The 20,590-nt window shown below is 40.8% G+C and overlaps 1 long non-coding RNA gene across 1 annotated transcript in view; it reads right to left on the reverse strand.

Moving 5' to 3' along the window:
• LOC132000119 (uncharacterized) overlaps positions 1-20,590 on the reverse strand; it is a 94,887-nt gene that overhangs the window by 66,682 nt on the left and 7,615 nt on the right. The window contains exons 2-3 of the long non-coding RNA XR_009399181.1: positions 7,220-7,416; positions 4,660-4,785 (exon numbers count right to left, since the gene is read on the reverse strand). This is a non-coding gene — a long non-coding RNA (uncharacterized LOC132000119). The remainder of the gene's footprint in view (positions 1-4,659; positions 4,786-7,219; positions 7,417-20,590) is intronic.

The raw sequence follows: 20,590 nt of genomic DNA on the forward strand, positions 1-20,590 counted from the left end.
GGAACGTTCGTGTTAGAAAATCTAAGGTCCAATCTCAGTGGGAAAAAAACCACTTCCTTCATGATGGTTAATTTTATGTGTCATCTTGGCTGGGCCATGGGGTGTTACACATTATTTGTTGGTGTGGCTGTGAGGGCCTTTCTGAATGAGACGAACATTTGAATCAGCAGCCTGAGAAAAGCAGATTGTTCTCCCACTGTGGATAGTCTCCTCTAACCCACTGAGGGCCTGACTAGAATACAAAGGTGGAATAAGAGAATTCTCTTTCTCTACCTGCGGTGGCTGTGCCATTGGTGTTCCATTATCTTCAGACTTGGGTTCCAACGGGAACTTACACCACTGGCTCTCCTGAGACTTGCCAAAGGCAAATCTTGGGATTTCTCAGCCTCTGTATTCATACAAGCCAGTTCCTTTTGACAACTCTCCTGGTATATGTATGCGTGCATGTACAGATGCGCCTAGCCCGTTTCTCTGGACAACCAAAACTAATACACTCCTCTTGCTACATGGATGCTTTGTTCTCATCTTCACAACTCAATTCAAACACAGCTTCCTCAGCCAGACTTTTCCCGAGTCCTGACCTCACCTCTGTGTTCTCCTGTCTCAGCTCCCCTTTTGTTCCCTCTCCAGCCACTGTGTCAACTTGTAATGAGGGCAGGGATCTTGACTCTCTTATTCACTCTTCTATCCCCAAAGCCTAGCACAATGCCTCATATGTAGCAGATGGCTGATAAAAATTTGTTTAATGCATGGCTGAATGCCTGAACAGAGTATGCGTTCAGTTCAGGGTTCAGAGACTCTATCAATTCCAGTAGATAAGCTCATGTGGAGCTTGAGATATTAATTTATTTTGATTTATTTAGCTTTCACTATGCTAACGGCAGTCAGCTGAAGGACTCTAACGTGTAATGAGATTCAACCACTTGCCAACTGCTTTTACATCTCACCATATAGCTCTGAGTTAGGTACCACTAGACCCATTTCATAGATAAGAAAACTAAGTTTCAAGGAAGCTAAAGCAACTCTCTGCATCACCATGCCGGTCAGAAACAGAGAGGAAATTCAACTCCAGTCTTGACCATTCTCTGCTTTTATCGTGACACATAGTAGATAAACATTTAGAAAACACACGGAACCCTGTTCCCTGGGAGCTCACCATGAAGAATCGGAAAATACATCATTTAAACCAAAAGACATATTTCCGATCCAACTTGTAAGCAAGTGCTCTGCAGAGTCTCTCAAATACAGCTGACCCTTGAACAGTACAGGGGTTGGGGCGCCAACCCTCTACGTGGTGGAAAATCCATGTATAACTTTGACTCCTCCAAAAGTTAACTGCTAACAACTTACTGTTGACTGAAAGCCTTACCAATAACATAAACCACTGATTAACACATATTTTACACATTACATGTATTAATACTGTATTCTTAACAATAAAGGAAGCTAGAGGAATGAAAATATCACTAAGAAAATTTAAGAAAGAGAAAATACATTTACAGTACTATATTTATTTTTAAAAAATCCATGAATTAAGGGACATGCATGGTTCAAACCTATATTGTTCAAAGTTGACTATGTATCAAAATACTGAGGGAACATAGACAGGGCATTGGAAAGAGAAGTGAGGCTCCTTGGGAAGATGTGCTTAGGCCCCTGGGTGAGGCCACGGGCACTGGCATCAGATGGACAGGAGTTTGAATCCCAGCTGCACCACTGAGCTGTGTGAACCAGTCAAGCCACCCATTTCGTCAAGTCTAGGATGTCATCAATTTAAGACACATCCCTGTTAACTATAGAACTCACAAAGAAACAACAATGTGGAGTAAACACCGTGCAGAGGTCATGGCTTGTAAGACACATCCGGATTTCAGAAACATTAAAATGTAGGGAATATGGGCATATTCAAATCATGAAACATGCTTAATCTCTAACCTCAGTTTCCCCTATAGAGTAGGGAGAGTAACCTTCAAGCCGCAGGATTCTTACAGGTAAGCCCACCATGCAGGAGAGGGAGAGCAGGCCCTGCTTCTCATTGGACCCCAGTTTCATCTTTCACTGACCAGGGCCACACACACCTGCTAAGGGCGCTCCTCCAGGCCAAGCCCAGTCCGCTTATGTCTCCCGGCTACAAAAAACTGCCCCTCGGGCTCCCTTGGGCCAGCAGGCAGCACAGTCTCACCTCAACAGGAAAGACCTCGAGAAGATGCCCATACAGGATCTGAGAGCAGACTCAGGAAGGATTGAGCAAGGAATTCTAGAGTCCCGATGACGGGGTGGAAACAGACTCAGGATGGGGAGGAACACTTAGCCCAAGGACTCTTCAACCTACGGGGAGGGGTGTAGTCAAGAGCAAGCAAGACCTGGACCCCTTCACTAGGTTACAAGGGTAGACCATGATCAGAGACCATAGTTGATGCAACATCCCTTGTTCCTCAACTGGTATCTAGGGGAGGCTCTACAAATGAGCGTTCGGCCACCCTAGCAGAGAGAGTCCTAGACAGTGTCCATAAGGGCGCCACAGGTAGCTCTTACTTGGTACCTACTACGTGCAATATTGTGGGTTATGTGTTTTTTATTCTTTTTTTTGAAATTTAATTAGGAGAACTGAAGATGAACCTGAAAAGCAAATTGTGATCAGATTGGGGAAGGCCCTAGATGCCAGGCCAAGCCATCGTGTTCACATGAGCACCAGAGTCACGTTATGAAGCGTGTTCCCATCCCAGACTACAGGGAACTCAGGGGACAGATGATTATGAAATGGAGGTCAATGAGAAGAACCCCCAACTATCATTCTCATGGTGGGAACAGAAAGCAAGCAATGGCAGGGAGGGAGACTAGAGAATAAACAATTTGGGAAACTAATAAAGGACAGAGGCAAAGAATCTCGTAGGAACGATGTTTTCCAGAGGACTGGGGGCAGAATAGCATCACTGGCAGGAATGGAGAAGTTTCAAGGGAATCTAGCTTCCAAGGGAGGAGAGAGATTCAGCTAACTTAAAATGACAATTCACCCTCCAGGTTGTTTGGAGAATCTACTGTGTCCTTGGGCTTGTTTATTCTGCCTCTGTCTCTAGCGTATGTCAGAAATTGTCGCCATTGGTGCTGCTACCGAGTTCTCATAACCTGGTGAGGCCATTATTTTGGTCTCATAATACCCATCGAGAGACATTGTTTTTCAGTATGTCCATGGACCCAGCTGTTGCTGTGTTGCCACAAAAACTACAATTTTGCTACAGCCCTAAAGTCTAAATAGGGATTTAGGATCCATACTAATGAAACATATACGAACTATTTGCTTGTCTACCCTGACCTTCTACCCATATCTAAAAACTCTGGAGAGCCCAGCAGCTCTGGTATCACAGTAAATACACTTCTTAAAGTTGTTAACGCAGGACAAGAAAATAGATAAAGTTAATACAACAGTGCCATCTAGTGAGTGACAAGTATTTCAAAAGGTTACGGATCCGTCTTAAATTTAGGATTCATATATTTTACCCAAACAGATCTAACGCAGAAGAGGAAAAGCATGAAATGAAGGTGCTTTGTGTCGGAAAAATCCCTCCATGTGACCTGATATTGCCAAATTTACAGGGAATCTTCATGGAGGCCATATAAATAGAATGAAGAAATCAGTAGAAATCCATGGTTTCCTCTGGAATCCAATGTTAAATAACAAGAATCTAACACTAATCGGTGACAAGAGCTTCAGTAGATTCCCATCCCCGGACACTGAGCTCAGCACCCTCTCAGTGACCCCAAGCTAATAGAAACCATGCAGCCTCAGAACCACCAGGAGCCCCTCCTGCTCTGTGTGCTTCATACCCAGGGGACCTAGGGCAAGTGAAAGCTCCCTGGGCTCTGGTTTCTTCATCCACAAATGGCAGTGATGATATAGTAATGGCCATTCATGGAGAGTACTAGGAGTCTGAAACGAGGTATTTTAGGAAAAGCCTACAACACAATGGTTTAGCCTTTAAATTCAAAGTGAATTGTCGTCCCGTGTGCCCTTTCTCCTGTGTCTGCTCATTTACCAAATGAAAATCAGATATCTATGTGTCTGTTTTTAAAAAAAAAAAAAAAGATGGCATTCACATTTTTACTCAATACATACTGAGGCCCTACTATGTGCCGTTCTAGGCTCCGAGGACAGACAATTTTCCTCCCTGGTGGAACTAGTCTATAACATGAGAGGATCTTAGAAGAAAATACAGAATCACAGCATAATGAGAGACTGTAGTCTGTTTTAAGGAAGGTGGGGAAGGAGAAAGCCTCTCGGAACAGATTGTGAATGAGTTGACAAGGGGAAGGAGAGGAGACAAACGAAGCTGAAATGAAGTGAACATACCCTATGGTCTCCTAGAACACAGTGGGGGAGCAACAAAGGTTATCCAACCAAGCCTCCCCTAAAAGGAGAGGGTCTGAGAGCATTACCTGAAAGGAAGAGGAGATGTTCATCCCCTAACATGAGTAGCCTCTGCCCTTGACCAAGCCCTCCATTGTATTTTCTCCCAGCAACTTCTCCGTCACCATTCTAGGGACATGATTCCATCTGAAGGCTGGCCCTGAGTTAACCTTGCTGCCAGGTGGAAGAAATAAAAATCAGGACACCCCTCTGGTTTTCTTCCTCCTCTCCCTTTTCCTTCTGGGACAGCTCACCATTTTAGATAAGACAGCAACCAGCAACATATTTGGTGTTCCACTTTATCATCTGGTTAGGGCATTTTGCCATTCAGGAGGGCCAGTCCCCACTGATCTTCAGCTTTGCACACAGCATGGCCAGATCTGCAAGCCAGTAAATCAAAGTTAGCACTTTCCAAGTTATACATTACACTACCAAACATTTTAATTTTTCTCAGAAAACATTCTTTAGAGCTCTAGAATCCCACACTTTGGCTGGAAGATACAAAGTTAAACAGGTTTCTTTTGGAAGGGCTTCTTAGTCCTCAATATCCTAATAAGAATTGTGAATTTCCGATAGAGTGCGTGCTATAGTTCACAAAATTACTTGGCAGTAGAACGCTTTCTGCAGAGTCTCTCTTGGAAATACACTCTGCAAAAGACTAATTTCAGGTCTGTCTGGTTCCCGCTCATACTGCAGACTTTGCTAGAACCTTGCTGTCTCATGAAGCGTTGTCCCAAGTGCATCACAGTCCCAAATCCAAATGACAAATGACACTACTCCTCTTCCCCCATGACTCTCCGTAAATATTAATACCACAGCCTCTCTAACCCTTGAGTGTCCTTAATGTATTTTCCATGTGTCTCTTTTTACTTTATTGTAGGTCTCTTTGGGTCAGGAGCTTGTTTTATGTGCAAGGTTCCAAGGAAGCTCATGAAAATCCCTGCTTCCTTTGTGCCAATGTATGGCACAAAGAAGTTTCACACAAGCACGGAGGGAAAGAGGAAGGGAGAAGAAGGCAGGCCTGACTCTGATTAAAAAGAGAGTAGACCCAGGACCACAATTTGACTCCTGATCAATCACAACTTTTCTCCGTCTCATTTCCTCCGCAGCCAAACAAGTCTGAAAGCATGTGCCCTCACTTCCTCCTAGGACTGATGGAGAGTTCGCATGAGATCATCAATGCAAACTCAGCTTGGAACTGGAAAGTACTAGGCTGGTTTAAAATAGCAACATAATTAGCACACGACCAAAGCATTCCTTCCGTGTCTTCCCCCAAAGAAGAAAGGGTGTCGTGGCCGCAGTGCAATGGGCTACTCCAGCCTGCACACACGTGTAACTAGAAAGTACCTCCCAGTTCCCAAAATAATGCCTCTTTCTAAGTCCTAATCTTAGAATTTCTATGACACAAGGTATATGTTCCCATTTGCATTAAATACAATTTTAAATATTTAAAATGTGCAGATTATGGAAATCAATTCCCTTCCTGGAAAAAATTTCAAAAGGGGAGAATTCTGCGCCTTGAAAATGAGGCTCAAAGAACTATATGCACAGTTTTTTGTTTTTTGTTTTTTAAACAACTAAGTTGGGAGCCACAATGGGGAATGATACTGTCTTCAGAATTTTATTTCGGGTAATAGTCAGATTAACTTTTGCCAAATACCTACTCAATAGAAAGTATGCCAAACATTTTCAAACAAACGACTAGCATACCTGTTCCTCCCCAGTAACTGAAGGAATCCACGCTATCACATTAGAAAACCAGATAATGGATCTAAGCCTGAATTCAACTAAAAAAACTAAATGAAATCCCTAATAAGTGAGGAAATTTTTATGGGAACAGGACTAGGGTCTCCACTTTGTAAAGCCTCTCCAGAATCACGACTGTGGCTTGTTACCTGATTATCTAAACGCAAGCCATTTTTGTAGTTATCTTTATTGTTTATAAATTCTACCCAGTTTGGAGGAGGCCATCAACATGTTAATGTGAATTTCGATTTTGAAAGAGAAAACCAGACAGCAGTCACAATCAAGGTGCCCGGATTTCTCCCAATTACTGCCCCCAATTATTTCCACACCTATTGCTGACATGTTTAATCTCCTTCTTGTGGCCTAACGGACAGTTTGTGCGGAAGAAGAATGCTAGCTAAGGCATTGCTCAGCAGAGAGTGTAGGTCCAATTTAAATAATTAGAAGCCTATTTCATTTCTTCTCTCCTTCTTGTAAGTGCACTTGAAAGGAATGTTCATGCCAAGCTTCATGCCTTCAACTTGTCCAGGGATGACTTATTGACTTTTCCTTAAGCCTCTTTCTTTACCAGTCCTTCCCTGGGTGTCTCCTAGGACACTGAGGATAATTTAAAGCTATTGGATGATAATCAATAAGAGAGGGTCATCTCTATTGCCTGGCTTAAAGGTCTTTGATCTAGTAAATCATCAATTATGGCCGCCTGTGTTACCCTTCCCGTTAACCGCGTGACCTGGACTGGTCCACTTATTCCTCAAGTAAGATGAGCACAGAGTTTTCTGCTGATGAAGTAGGTCTGCAGTTCACTTGGGCAGGGGGCCTGTCTCCACTTTCTGCAAAGTGCCTGCCCGCCTCTCCGCAAGTGGTTAGAAATCTCTTTTCCCATGGCAAAGGCCATCATTTTGTTGCTTGACTTAGAGACATAATTGTGTTGCTTGACTCAGAGACATTCGTATTTGTCCCCTTCATTGATTACAGGGCCTCTGAGTGCCAGACTTTATGAGGTTATGGAGACTCAGCGTGCTTATCACTGTCCCTGTATCGCTCCAAGTGCGATTCAAAGATCCTCACTGCAGATGAAGATCCTCCAGTCAGAAGTCCTCGTTCCATATGCTTGAAATGGGTCCTGGACATTCTCCTTGTCAATCCCTGAATTCCATTTGGAGCAACGCTGTGAGGGTGACAGGCACGGGGGACTGTGTTCCAGGAATCTGCATTGTTAACCAATTGAGTAATTCTTTCGCACAGTGGAGTCTGAGTACCTGAGTCTAGAAGGGATATAAACAAATAAACAACATAATTGTTATTAAGTAAAAATGAAACAGAGGCTGGATAAAGCTACTCGCAGTTTCCTGCAGGAGAACAGGAGAGGGTAAGAAGGGATAGAGATTTGCTGAGACGTCTTGCCTGTAAAGGTGACTAGAAAATAATGGTTGAGAATGGGAAGGCTGATGTTCCAGACAGAAAGAACAGCAGGCCCGAAAAGCTCATGGTAAGAAGACTGTAGAGTTTATTTGGGAATTTGGAAATAGTCTAATAAATAAGAACCTGAGGGGGCGCCTGGGTGGCTCAGTCATTAAGTATCCGCCTTTGGCTCAGGTCATGATCCCAGGGTCCTGGGATTGAGCCCCGCATTGGGCTCTCTGCTCATCCGGAAGCCTGCTTCCCTCTGTCCCACTCCCCCCTGCTTGTGTTCCCTCTCTTGCTCTCTCTCTCTTTTAAAATCTAATATTCAAAAACAAAACAAAACAAAAATTAAAAAATAAATAAGAACCGGAAAGGCACACTAAGATTGGAAGTATGATAGGAATTTAAATAGACAAGGAAGTAGAAGTCAACCATAAAACTACTTTAATGTAGCTCTTCAGACAGTAAGAGCAGAGAGCTGGTACAATATTTAAAAATGGACTTAAATAATCAGAAATTACAGAAGGATCGAAAGGTAGCCAAAATTATTCAACATTAAAATACCTTTGCCTGCCTACTTCGTATTTATCCAATCTTATAGTTACTGACTACCTACCATCTGCTGGACACAAGAGTAAGCTCAGGAGAAATAATGCTAAACAACATAAACATGGTCTCCTTTCCATCACAGGGTTTACAGCTTAGCATTTCCTGTGTGGCAGCCACTGGACTAGCAGGTAAGAAACCAAAATGGCACATCAAGAAATTTACAGTATAAAAGAGGATTGAATCTAACACACACACACACACAAATACACACATATACACAAATTTACACGTCATAATAAACCACAAGAAAGACAGGAATAAAATGTTAGAGGACTAAGTGAAGAAAGACTACTTGAGAGGAACCAAAAAGCATAGACAACATTTTTGACCAAGGGAAGATGGGGAAATAGTGCATTTTATTTAGAAGTAAAGAAAACAATAGAAGAGAAATAGAGTGAAGACAATGAGAGTGTAAGAACTACGGTCATGGCGTGGCACCAGACCCTGCACACACCTCTTATCCTTCAAACTCAGAATAACCCCTCAAAGCAGGAGTATCGCCCCCACTTTATATGTATGAAGACAATTCTTCAAGAAGTTGAATAACTTCTGAAGATAACAAAGTGAGTCAAGACTCATTCATATTCATTCATTCAATTTACTCAACAAATATTTATTAAGCAGCTACTATGTAACAGGCTGATCTGTCTTACACCAAAGTTCCTATCATTTTTCTCTACAACACTTTAAAAATTAATAACATAAATAAAATTAACACTGACAGGTAATAGCATGAACAAGAAGAAAATGAGGGCAATAGAAGAAAGGACAGTAATTTATATAGTATGTTTTATGCTTTGCAAAGAATTTTTACATACATACGTTATATCACTTGATCTCCACAAATGCCTAAATACAAGGAAGAAAAAGAGTCTAATGCCTGGTAAATACTATGTATGAAAATGTCTAACCTTTCATCTTGATCCTGAACTCTTAAAATCTTTAATTTTTAAGGGCTTTTTGTTTTTGTTGCCAAGGGTTTTGTTTTGTTTTGTTTTTTTAATCAAAAACTACTTTTAATCTTTCTAAGAGAAAAAAATAAAATACAAAAATGACCCATACTCTCACTGCCCAAATTTATCTCATTGATTTTTGATTTTTTATTTTAAAATAATTTTAGGCAGAATAAAATAGCAAAAATAAAACAGAGGTCCCATATTACCTTCACTAAGCTTTCCCTAATTTTAACAAATGACATAACCATAATACAATTATTAAACCAGGAAATTACCAGTGCTTCAAGACTAATAACTGAACTACAGATCTTACTCAAATTTTTCTCCTACTGTCTGTTTCCTATTCCTCGTACCTCACACTGAATTCAGTTATTATTGTGTCTTTATTTTTTTTAAGATTTTTACTTATTCATTTGACAGAGAGACAGCAAGAGGGGGATCTCAAGGAGGGGGAGTGGAAGAGGGAGAAGCAGTCTTCCCGCTGAGCAGGGAGCCCAATGTGGGGCTCGATTCCAGGACCCTGGTATCATGACCTGAGCCAAAGGCAGATGCTTAATGAATGAGCCACCCAAGCACCCCTGTTGTTGTGTTTTTAGCTCCCAATCATAGACCGTTCCTCAGTCTACCCTTGTCTTTCACTATTGTTACTTTGGATGGATACTAGTTAGTTATTCGGTAAAATGTCTATCAGTTTGGGTTTGTTTGTTATGTCCAGTTGATTAGTTTGAGGTTATATATTTTAGGAATATTACAGAATACCACAAAAGCAATGCTGTGCCCTTCTCTGGACATCCTATCAGGAGGAACATAACGTCATAATAATAATCAAATATAATAATAATAATCAAATACTATAATAATATCAACCATAATATCACATAATATCAACCAACATATCTTACAATTTGTGATACTAACTTTGATCACATGGTAAAGGCAATGTCTCTTGGGTTTCTCCACTGTAAAGTTTCTATTTCTCCCTTTGTAATTGATGAGGATCTTGGGACAGACACTAATACACTATTTCTCCTCAAACGTTTGCCTCTGACTTTAGCATCAACCCATGCATCTTCCTTGCAACAATTACTGCTGTGATGTTGCTTGCTGGAGACCTACTATTTCCCACATTCCTTCTCCATGTATAGGTTGGAATTCTGTAAAGAAGAGCTGTCTCTTCTCCCATTTATTGATTTCTTTATTCACATCAGGATGAACACATAGATATTTATTTTTAATATTACCGTTAGTTATGATGTTTCTCACATTGACCACTTTAGCCATTCGGTGTCCCATTAGCCGTGCCTCTGTTTTCTTTCAGTATAGTGTTATCACTTTATTTATTTATTTTTTTAGAACTTCTTTACTTTCTGATTTGTAAGATGCTCCAGGCTCATTTTGTACTTCCTCGCCCCAGCCCTAGCATCAGTAATTTCTCCCCAAAGGAGCCCTGATTTTTTCTTTTTCTCATCAAAAAAATGAGATTTAGAAACAGGATCTAGGCTCCATATGTGCTCATTGCTACTGGAATGTCATAGTTCCTTGGCCCTGTAAGCAGACACAGTTTGGAAATACTAGTTTGTATACAAACCCATACTTACACTGTCATTTCTATATATCTCATTATCAGTTTATCTGGGTACATATTTTAAAACACGAGTTTATATAGACACTTCTAATTTCAATCCAACACCAACAGCCTAACTCCGCTCATTCCCCTTTTCTTACTTATAACCTCTTTCTTCAACACTGAGGAGCCTGGCTCTCATTTTTAACAATGCACTCACTTACTTGTTCCACCACAGTGTAACCAGAAAATGTTTAGCCATACAACTGCGAAGCCATTCATACTCCTGACAAAAAGATAGACTAACTAAAGTATAACATTTGTGTCCAACTCTTTTCACCTTTAGTCTTACAGCATCTAACCAAAATACTGTTTTCCAAAGTTACCTAGATTAGCTCTTATTCCCCCAAGCCCATCAGTATTTTCACTTGTAAGACAATTGGGTTTATTTACTACTACTTGTTTCTTATTTGGGCCCTCACTCCAACATCTTGGTTGATTGTAAGCATGTATTTATTTTGAGAGGTATTTTAAATATTATCCAAAGTTTTGAAGTTGTTTTGTTTTGTTTTGTTTCGTTTTTTCAATCAATTCAAAGACAGACCTCTTTGCTGAGCACCTACCATATGCCAGGAACAATTTTTATTGTATATGACTATAAAAATATAATATGTCACTTTAATGAGGAACACCTAGGTTATAAAACATTATGCTAAGATAAAAAACTAATTTACTTTATCTACCAAAAGGTGGTGTCCCTTTTCTCTCACCCTCTTCTTAACTGCTTGCCAACTTTATGGATCTATAGGTTCTCTTGGTCTAATTATTTCCATAGCCTAAAAATGTATCTGAGATAATGAAACAACTATTTCAGTTTCTCACAAAACACTTATGCAATGCTCCTATTTGGGTTTTTTAACTAGCCATCACTACTGATAATTCACCCTATGAGATGAGAATACTGGCACTATATGCATGAATACCAAGACCCACCAGGCACCCTTGAGGACTCTGAGTAATCTAGATTTGGGCCTTTAGAAGACAGGACTATCCCCCAATGTTTACAAGAACTTTCTGAAAGATGCCCATGGGTAAGTCATCAGTCCCACCTGACACAGGTCTCTGTCCTCACATAGTTGACACGTGAGTTGGAGAACTACATAGTGGATAATAATGCAGTTTTTGCAGTCAAAATTGCTGTGTGTCTTTGGATGAATTTCTTCCTGTCTCCGAGCTGCAATTTCCTCATTTGTAAGGAGGAAATAAACGACACATATAATTTATATATGTGTGTATATACAATTTATATATCTTTTGTATATTATGTATCTACTATTTATCCCTCTTTACAAATGAGAAAATGGAATTGTGAAACTGTGTGTGCAAAACTCTTTAAAGTTTTCCGCATATATACAGCACTCAGAAAATGCCAGCTATTAGAAAAAAAGGAGAGAGGGAAACAAGCTATAAGTCATTTTTTTAAATTTTATTTATTTATTTGACAGAGAGAGATCACAAGTAGGCAGAGAGGCAGGCAGAGAGATGGGGAAGCAGGCTCCCTGCTAAGCAGAGAGCCCGACGCATGGCTCGATCTCAGGACCCCAAGACCATGACCTGAGCCAAAGGCAGAGGCTTAAACCACTGAGCCACCAGGTACCCTACTATAAGTGATTTTTAATGACAGAGAACAAACTGAGGGTTGGTGGAGGGAGGTGTGTGGGGGACAGGCCAGACGGGGGATGAGGATTAAAGAGGGCACTTGTAAGATGAGCACTGGGCACTGTAAGTAAGGGATGAATCACTGAATTCTACTCCAGAAACCAATATTGTACTATATCATAACTAACAAAACTTAAATAAATAAATATTTTAAAAAGAAAGTCAGCTATTAAAACATTGCTATTTAAAAGATAAATAATGGTAGTACATATTGTCCAATAACTGATAGTGTTTATTTTGTTAAAAAAAAAAAAAGGTAATAATCTGAGAAGGACAAGAAGCAGAGAAAGAGACTAACATGTTTTAGACCTTGTAATAATCTAATCCTAACAATAATTTGGTAAGGTCAATATTAATAAATTCATCTGTAAAACAAACATAAGCAACCTTGGATAGGTAATCAAGGTCATATAACTACTAGGTGACAAGGCTGGGCACAGATCCAGATTTCACCATTACAAAGGAATACTGGGAAGGGAGTTAGATCTTTTAGAGAGAGACACTTGAGCTTCAGAAAAGTGTCCTGAATCATTGCCAAGTGGACCCATAACAGAACTCTCGAAAACAATTACTCCAAAGTCTAGGGCATGGAAAAGAGGGCAAAGGAGATCTAAGATACAATAGAAGAGTTTCTAAGAGTTTGTATTGGCAGCCTTTCAAGGCCTGCAAACCCATTTTGTTTGGGAAAAATTGCCAAATCAAATCTGAATGCTTTACAATGCAGCATGGAAGCTCCCTAACCCCCGGATTCCCCATTCCTCCCTCTTACTTTAGATCAACCCTCTTCATCCATGTATCTTACATGCCCAGCCCCTAAGTCAGATTTTTTTTACATTGATCAGGCTCCACTCTAGATGGAGTTACTCAGAATAACAGGGTTGCTAGTAAACAAGCAATGTTAAGAATCACTGGTCTAAGCCCCATTCTCAACCTGTCCATCAATCTTATTTCTTATGTTTCTCTCATTCCTTTGTAATGGTTGAATAGTGGTCCCCCAAAATTAGTTCTCACTTGGAACCTCCAGACATGATCTCATCTTTGTAGATTAAATTAGTCGAGAATCTCAAGATGAAATCATCCTGTATTTAGGCTGGACCTTAAACCCAATGACCAGTGTCATTATAGAAGAGAAGACACAGGAAACACACATGGATGAAAGATGTGATGACAGAGTTAGACATCGAAGTGACACAACCACATGCCAAGGAATGGCAAGATTCCCAGGAGTTACCAGTAACTAAGAGGCAAGGAAAGAGTCTTTCCTAGAGCCTTCAAGGGGAGTGTGGCTGTACTAACACCTTGATTTCAGACTTCTAGCCTCCAGAACTGTGAGAGAATAAATTTCTGTGTTTAACCCACCCAGATTATGGCAGCCCTGGGAAAGTAAAACACCCTCCCATTAACTCACCTAATCTCTGTTGAGAATTACTCAAATACCCTAAATGTCTATGGATGTCCATGTGCCTCCAGAAATAAACAGAAACTATCCTAACAATTAGAGGCACCAAAAGGACCATAGAAAGGAAGTGACTGCTCAAAGGAGACACATTCAAATAACGATGAGAATCTAGAACTTTCCAAGGACCTATGGAACCAGTTAGCAGGAAGAAATCCAGGCTTCCTTAATGCATTTTCTCATCACTTCATTTACTCCCTGATAGTGGCAGTGGAGGACATGACTTTTAACTTTAACACTAAAAAAACAGATTCACCATTAAGCTGGTAAAGTCTTACTGCCTTTTCTCAGGTTGTCTCCCCTGTTTCTTGTGGTCTCTCTGTATTTCTCATGCTTCAGTTGTTTTGCCTTTCTTTTACTCCCACTTCTTTTCAGCCAGATGGGGAGGCACCTCAACATCTGGAAAGCTAGTCTTACTATCCCCTCAGGCAAAAGCCATGTTCATAAAACAACCCTGCGAGTGGCAGAATCGATCAGATTGATACACCTTTGAGCAAAATGGGTTCCACGCCGGAAGACATGGCTGAGTCACAGGCATTGATGCAGGGACCCAAGATACACTGGCTGCCCCCTGGCTTTTCCAACCCTTAGTACAACCTGAGCATCTTTGTGACAGGAAAGGAATTGGAGTAGAATTTATGACAGGCTCAGTGGGTTAAGCCTCTGCCTTCGGCTCAGGTCATGATCTCAGGGTCCTGGGATTGAGCCACACATTGGGCTCCATGCTCAGCAGGGAGCCTGCTTCTACCCCCTCTCTCTGCCTACCTCTCTGCCTACTTGTGAGCTCTCTGGCTCTCTCTCAAAAAAATAAATAAATAAATAAATAAATAAATAAATCTTTAAAAAAAAAAAAACCCAGTCCACTGATGGGAAAATGATATCTCCCAAATTTTCTACAAATTCAAAGCCATATATAGAATTCCCAAGGGATAAATTTGTTGTTGTCTCCTTTTCAAACTACAGTTATACATTGATTTGTCTTCTCTCTGAATACTCCACCAAAATATAATCCCTGCAGGAGGTTGGTGATCTGAGCTAACCTAATAGTGGTTGGAGACAGGGTAGGGGTCAACCCAAGAATTCTGGAACTGGGCTATATTTCAAATGGCTCTCCTCCTTATTATCAGGGTTGGTCAGGAGTCAAAAACAGAAATAAAGAAGGAAAAGTCAGTGGGGAAGAATAATTCTAACATCTGAAATGCTTTCTACCATTACTACTTCACAGAACAAACACCTCTATGCTTGGGGTCTCCAAGGTTCTCTGCACATTCCAATAACCAGAGAACTTTTAAATATCCTGTTGCCCAGCGAGTCAGTTACCAGAGTTGTTAAAGATCTCTGAATGATGGGGTAAGCGTCCAACTCTTTTTTTTTTTTTAAGATTTTATTTATTTATTTGACAGAGAGAGAGAGATCACAAGTAGGCAGAGAGGCAGGCAGACAGAGAGAGGAGTTGAGTAAAATCTTTGACATGTATGATTTTGAATGAGAGTCATGATTTTACCTTTTTGAAAACTGCTTTAAAATGTTGGAACACTTACATAGAAATTGAATCCCAGGACCCTGGGATCATGACCTGAGCAGAAGGCAGAGGCTTTAACCCACTGAGCCACCCAGGTGCCCCTAAGCATCTACCTCTTGACCTGAGCTCAGGTCTTAATCTCAGGGTTGTGAGTTGAAGCTCTGCATTGCATTGGGCTCCACACTGGGCATGGAGCCTATTTAAAAAAACAAAAACAAAACAAAACAAAAACAAAAAAACTCCAGGTGGTATCAATATGCAGTGAAGTTTGGCATACCATATGGCTGCCAAAATGACCAGACATTTAGGTCCTTTCCACAGCTCTAAGACCGTGCAAAATGGAAATAAGATTATCTCTCTCTCCCCATCAAAAAATAGACTTTCAAAGACAAGGGGCTCTGAGAGTCTTAGAGGAAAACATTATGTAAATACAGGCCATTATTATTGCAGGTTGGCAGGTGTCTGGGATATATATTTCATTCTCCTTAATCATCCAGATGAGGCCAAATGTCCCAGGGATGTGGAGTCAGCCCATCATTATGCTTAATGGGTACTGAGGATACAAACACAGGTGTTGCGAGCAGCGGCAGGAGCAATCACTGAGTTCTCGTCTACCACTGGGACAACCTTCAGCTGCAGGTTTATTGGAGGCAAACCCCCACTAAGGTCTAAGATCTGTCGCTTTTCGCTTCTGGTTCAGTATTGTGTACTGCAGAGTGAGTGGTCTTTACCTTGTTGATTACTGGGTATAAAGAGGAATAGACCTTACTGTTTTATCAGAGACACATCTAGCCTCATGCAAAATGAGAGTTTAATACTAACCCAGTCATCTGAGTCTACTTCAACATAAAACATACCCCAATCTAACAGAAAGTCTGGAACTGCTGATATGCCACACAGGGACCTCCTGAGTCTTGTTTTTTCCTTAGCAGTAACTATAGCAATAAAAGGTTGGAGGAAAGTATAAATATTTAAGAGCCAAAATAAATCTTTAAATGTTCAACAACCGGGTTCTGTGATGGGTAAACTGGAGACTGGTCCCGAGATGGCAGCTCATCGAATAATGATAGAGAGAGCCAAACCTTGGCCATCCCCTCCGTATCAGGACAGCATTCGTGTATGTCAGCTTTGTAAGAGCTTAACTGGCTAGAGCCAGCAGATGGTGTTTTTATGACCCTATATAAACAGTATTCAGTCATTTTAACTCTTTCTCCAAACTCGGGTTTCCAAACCAGGAGGCAGTGGTCCACTGCTGTCGTCATCTGAGATGCTCATGAGGAACAGAGCATTTATTAAGCACCCAGTATGCACTAGGCGCTTCTCATAGGGATTTATTAAACCCTATTTACAGAGAACAGCTATGAGGGGCAGAACCAAGATGTGAACTATGTGTGTGATTTCCCAGCTGTGACTCCTACCACTACTGCCTCACGGTCTTCAACCTTTATTTGCATTGATTAAATGCACAGGGAGGGGAAAATCAGCTGAAAACTGTGGGCTGAATGGCTGTCCTCCACAACTGAGTGTGCAAATCAGTATGGCCTGTTCCTATTTGAAATTATTGCTACTTAGAGTTTCTCATGTGTTATTTGATATATTGATTACTCCATTTTACACTTGCAAGAAGTATTGTCTCTTCAGATATGAAATTTTATGGCTTGCCTCTTCAATCGAATTAATTTCTCCATGCATTGATTCAACTTCTATGTAAGTGTTCCAACATTTTAAAGCAGTTTTCAAAAAGGTAAAATCATGACTCTCATTCAAAATCATACATGTCAAAGATTTTACTCAACTCATTAATTAATGAGTGAACCAGTGAGATATATATAGCCAATTTCGTAAATGAATGTTAAGGTTGCCAGGTCACATACAAAATTGACGAACGTCTTATGGGAGCAGTAACCCATGACCTCTCAGGTTATCACTTCCAATAAACAGGTATTATTTGCATCTCTACTGGACAAAAATTGACAGGTTAGCCTATGCACTTCTAGCATTGTAAAATAGACCGGTCAATAGAAAATCAAGCCCAGATCTGAGCTTAAGCACACAATGATACCTTTTTCTTATTTCCAAGTTTTGGATAATTTTTCTGACAGTGTTTAAGGCACTGAGTGGAAGAGGTATGTGTAGACAGTGCCCAGGAAGATCCAATCACAGTCTGCAAAGCCCTATAGTAAAGTTTCAGGGAACAAAACTTGGATACATTCATAACTTGAAAGGCCTGTGAGTAATCAGGTGATACAGTAGTATACATGTGTGCTAAAATAAACCAAAGGAAGATTATTATAAACTGAGTTACTTAAGGAAGGAAGGAAGGTATCTTGGAAAAGGAAGTCAGTTTTTGAGTAGAGCTTGACAAATTATAGGATGTTGTTTAATGAAGATGAAAAAGAATAGTGATCCAGATCTCTGGGAGTGTAAAGGTAGACCAAGAGATGAATCTGGTCAATAGTGGTTCACCAACTTGGCAGCACACCGCTTTCCCGTGGGGAGTTTTTTTTTTTTTTTTTTTAAGATTTTGTGTATTTATTTGTCAGAGAGAGATAGGACAAGCAGGCAAAGCAGCAGGCAGAGGCAGAGGGAGAAGCAGGCTTCCCCCTGAGCAAGGAGCCCAATGTGGGACTCGATCCCAGGACTCTGGGATCCTGACCTGAGCCGAAGGCAGCGGATTAACTGATTGAACCACCCAGGTGTCCCCTGTGGGGAGCTTTTTAAAATCCCAGTGCTCAAGCTGCACCCAGGCTAATTAAAATCATCATCTCTAAGGGTGAATTGTAAGCATCAGTAGTTCCTGAAGCTCCTCCAGTGATTTCAATGGGGAGTCATGGCTACTCAAGTGTGGCAGAACAAACAGCACTGGGACTTTGTTAGACCTCGAGGCTCTCAGTGACCCCTTCCAAATCTTCATATAAACAATATCCCCCAAGTGATTCACTGCACATCAAAACTTGAGATGCTGCAAGATATTCTTCTGCAGATTCCCACGATCCCTGATATAGAAAACTTTGAGGACATTTAATTTATTTCAACATCCCAGGTCCCTCTCTTAGAGAGTTGGTAATTCAGAGACAAAATCAATAGAACACAGGAATTAGCAAGTATCCTTATTATTATCAAGGAGTTTGTGAAGAACTGAAAGTATATCCACATATGTAGGATCATTTTCTTAATAGCCTTCACTACCAGATGGAAATAGTTTGGCTTGATCTGTTGATCTGACAGTGGTTCTCAGTCCGAGTTACACATAATATCACCTGGAGTTGCTTTTCAAAAATACAGTTATCTTCATCTCAACCTGAGTCTATTTGGCCTGGTATGAGGCTTAAGTATCAGTGCTCTTGTTTGGTTGTTTGGCTGGTTGTTTTTTAGTACCTTGGCTGATTCATTCTAATGTATAGGTGGGGTTGAAAACTCACTATGTTAGGTAGCTAGCTCCTCTTGAGGAAGGAACAAATGTGATTTTTTTTTTTTAAAGGCATTTTAGGAAGTGCTGTCTTACAATAAAATATAAAATTTAGTTTGGTGTTTTAAAAAAATATCTAAGGGACGCCTGGGTGGCTCAGTTGGTTAAGCAGCTGCCTTCAGCTCAGGTCATGATCCCAGCATCCTGGGATCGAGTCCCACATCGGGCTCCTTGCTCAGCAGGGAGCCTGCTTCTCCCTCTGCCTCTGCCTGCCATTCTGTCTGCCTGCGCTCGCTCTCTCCCCCTTTCTCTCTCTGATAAATAAATAAAAATCTTTTAAAAATATCTAACAATACTACTAGCTAAGTGGTGGCAATCAAATGCTGGGGGTAGTTGTTGAAATGAAGAGGGAAAAAAAGTCTCTAAGAGCAAGGATCAGAGAGGAAGAAAATATGAAGAATTAGTAAAATACGCTGCAAGATTATGGGGAGGGGAAGGAGTTAGAGTACAATCAGCCCCAAACTGGAAATTTGGAAAAAGGAATTAATTTGGTGGGTATAATGGTTAATTTTATGCATCAACCTAACTTGAGCCATGGGGTATCCAGATATTTGGCCAAACATTATTCTGGATGTTTCTGTGAGGGTTTTCAGACATTTAAATTGGTAGACTGAATAAAGCAATTTGCCTTCCCCAATGTGGGTGGGTCTCATCCAATCAGTTGAAAGCCCAAAGAACACCTAAAGCTCACCCTCCCCTGAGAGAGAGGAAATTCTTCTCACCTGACTGCCTTTAAACTGGGACAAGGGGTTTTTATTTCCCTTCTTAATCAAACTGAAGTATCAGATCTTCCTGAGTCTCACGCCTTCTGGCCTTCAGGCTGGGACACCATTGGCTCTCCTGGGTATCCAGTTGGCTGAGTACAGATCTTAGGACTTGTCAGACTCCATAGTCACATGAGCCCAGTCCTTACAATAAATCATACTCACACATACACACACACACACACACACAACATGTATGTATACATATAAAATATATACATATGCTATACCAAGGGAATCAGCCACCATCAGTTGGATTTAATGGAGATTTAAATACAGGGGAACCAAAGAGAAAAGGAAGGCGTACGGTATGCCCTCTCTGGAGACTGTCAGCATTGGGAAGTTGAGGGTCCACTAATTAGAATTAGGGCACCCTCCATGATTGATTCAGGGAACATATTTGTCTTTCTCCCATTGCTCTGAGTTGGGACAGAGGTAAAAATTAGGGAAGCTAGCAGTCATTGACCAAGTCCTGACTCTTCCAGGCCAGCTGCCACAGAGGATGAGTTCTATTGTTATATATGGCCTGACACCCATCTGTTTGTCTATTCACTCTATCATGCTAAATGAATGCCCAACAATATCGGGTTCCCACTTTTCAGATATTTTTAATGATTTTTTTTATCTAGTTTAATTCATTCAATACTATTTGGCCACCTCCACATTTACACTTATACATTTAGATCTTTCTAGACCTTAACCTCATCTGGATTCTACTTTAGAACAGGGGAAGTATTTGACAATTAGGTTCTATTATTATCTTTGACAAGTTCATCAGACCAGGAGACTCTAAACAATGAACGCCAATTTATTATACTCACAGATCCCAAGAAAAGGGATCATGCCACTCTATGAGGAGACTACACAGGAAAACAAGGGAATTGGTCAGGAGGTGGGGGTTGAGGGGGACCTGGACAAGAGCCTTTACCCTGTTTCCCACAGGAAGAAACAGACATATGAGGGTAAATGGTTTTGG

The sequence above is a fragment of the Mustela nigripes genome, chromosome 13 (assembly GCF_022355385.1).
Source record: "Mustela nigripes isolate SB6536 chromosome 13, MUSNIG.SB6536, whole genome shotgun sequence".
NCBI lineage: Eukaryota > Metazoa > Chordata > Mammalia > Carnivora > Mustelidae > Mustela > Mustela nigripes.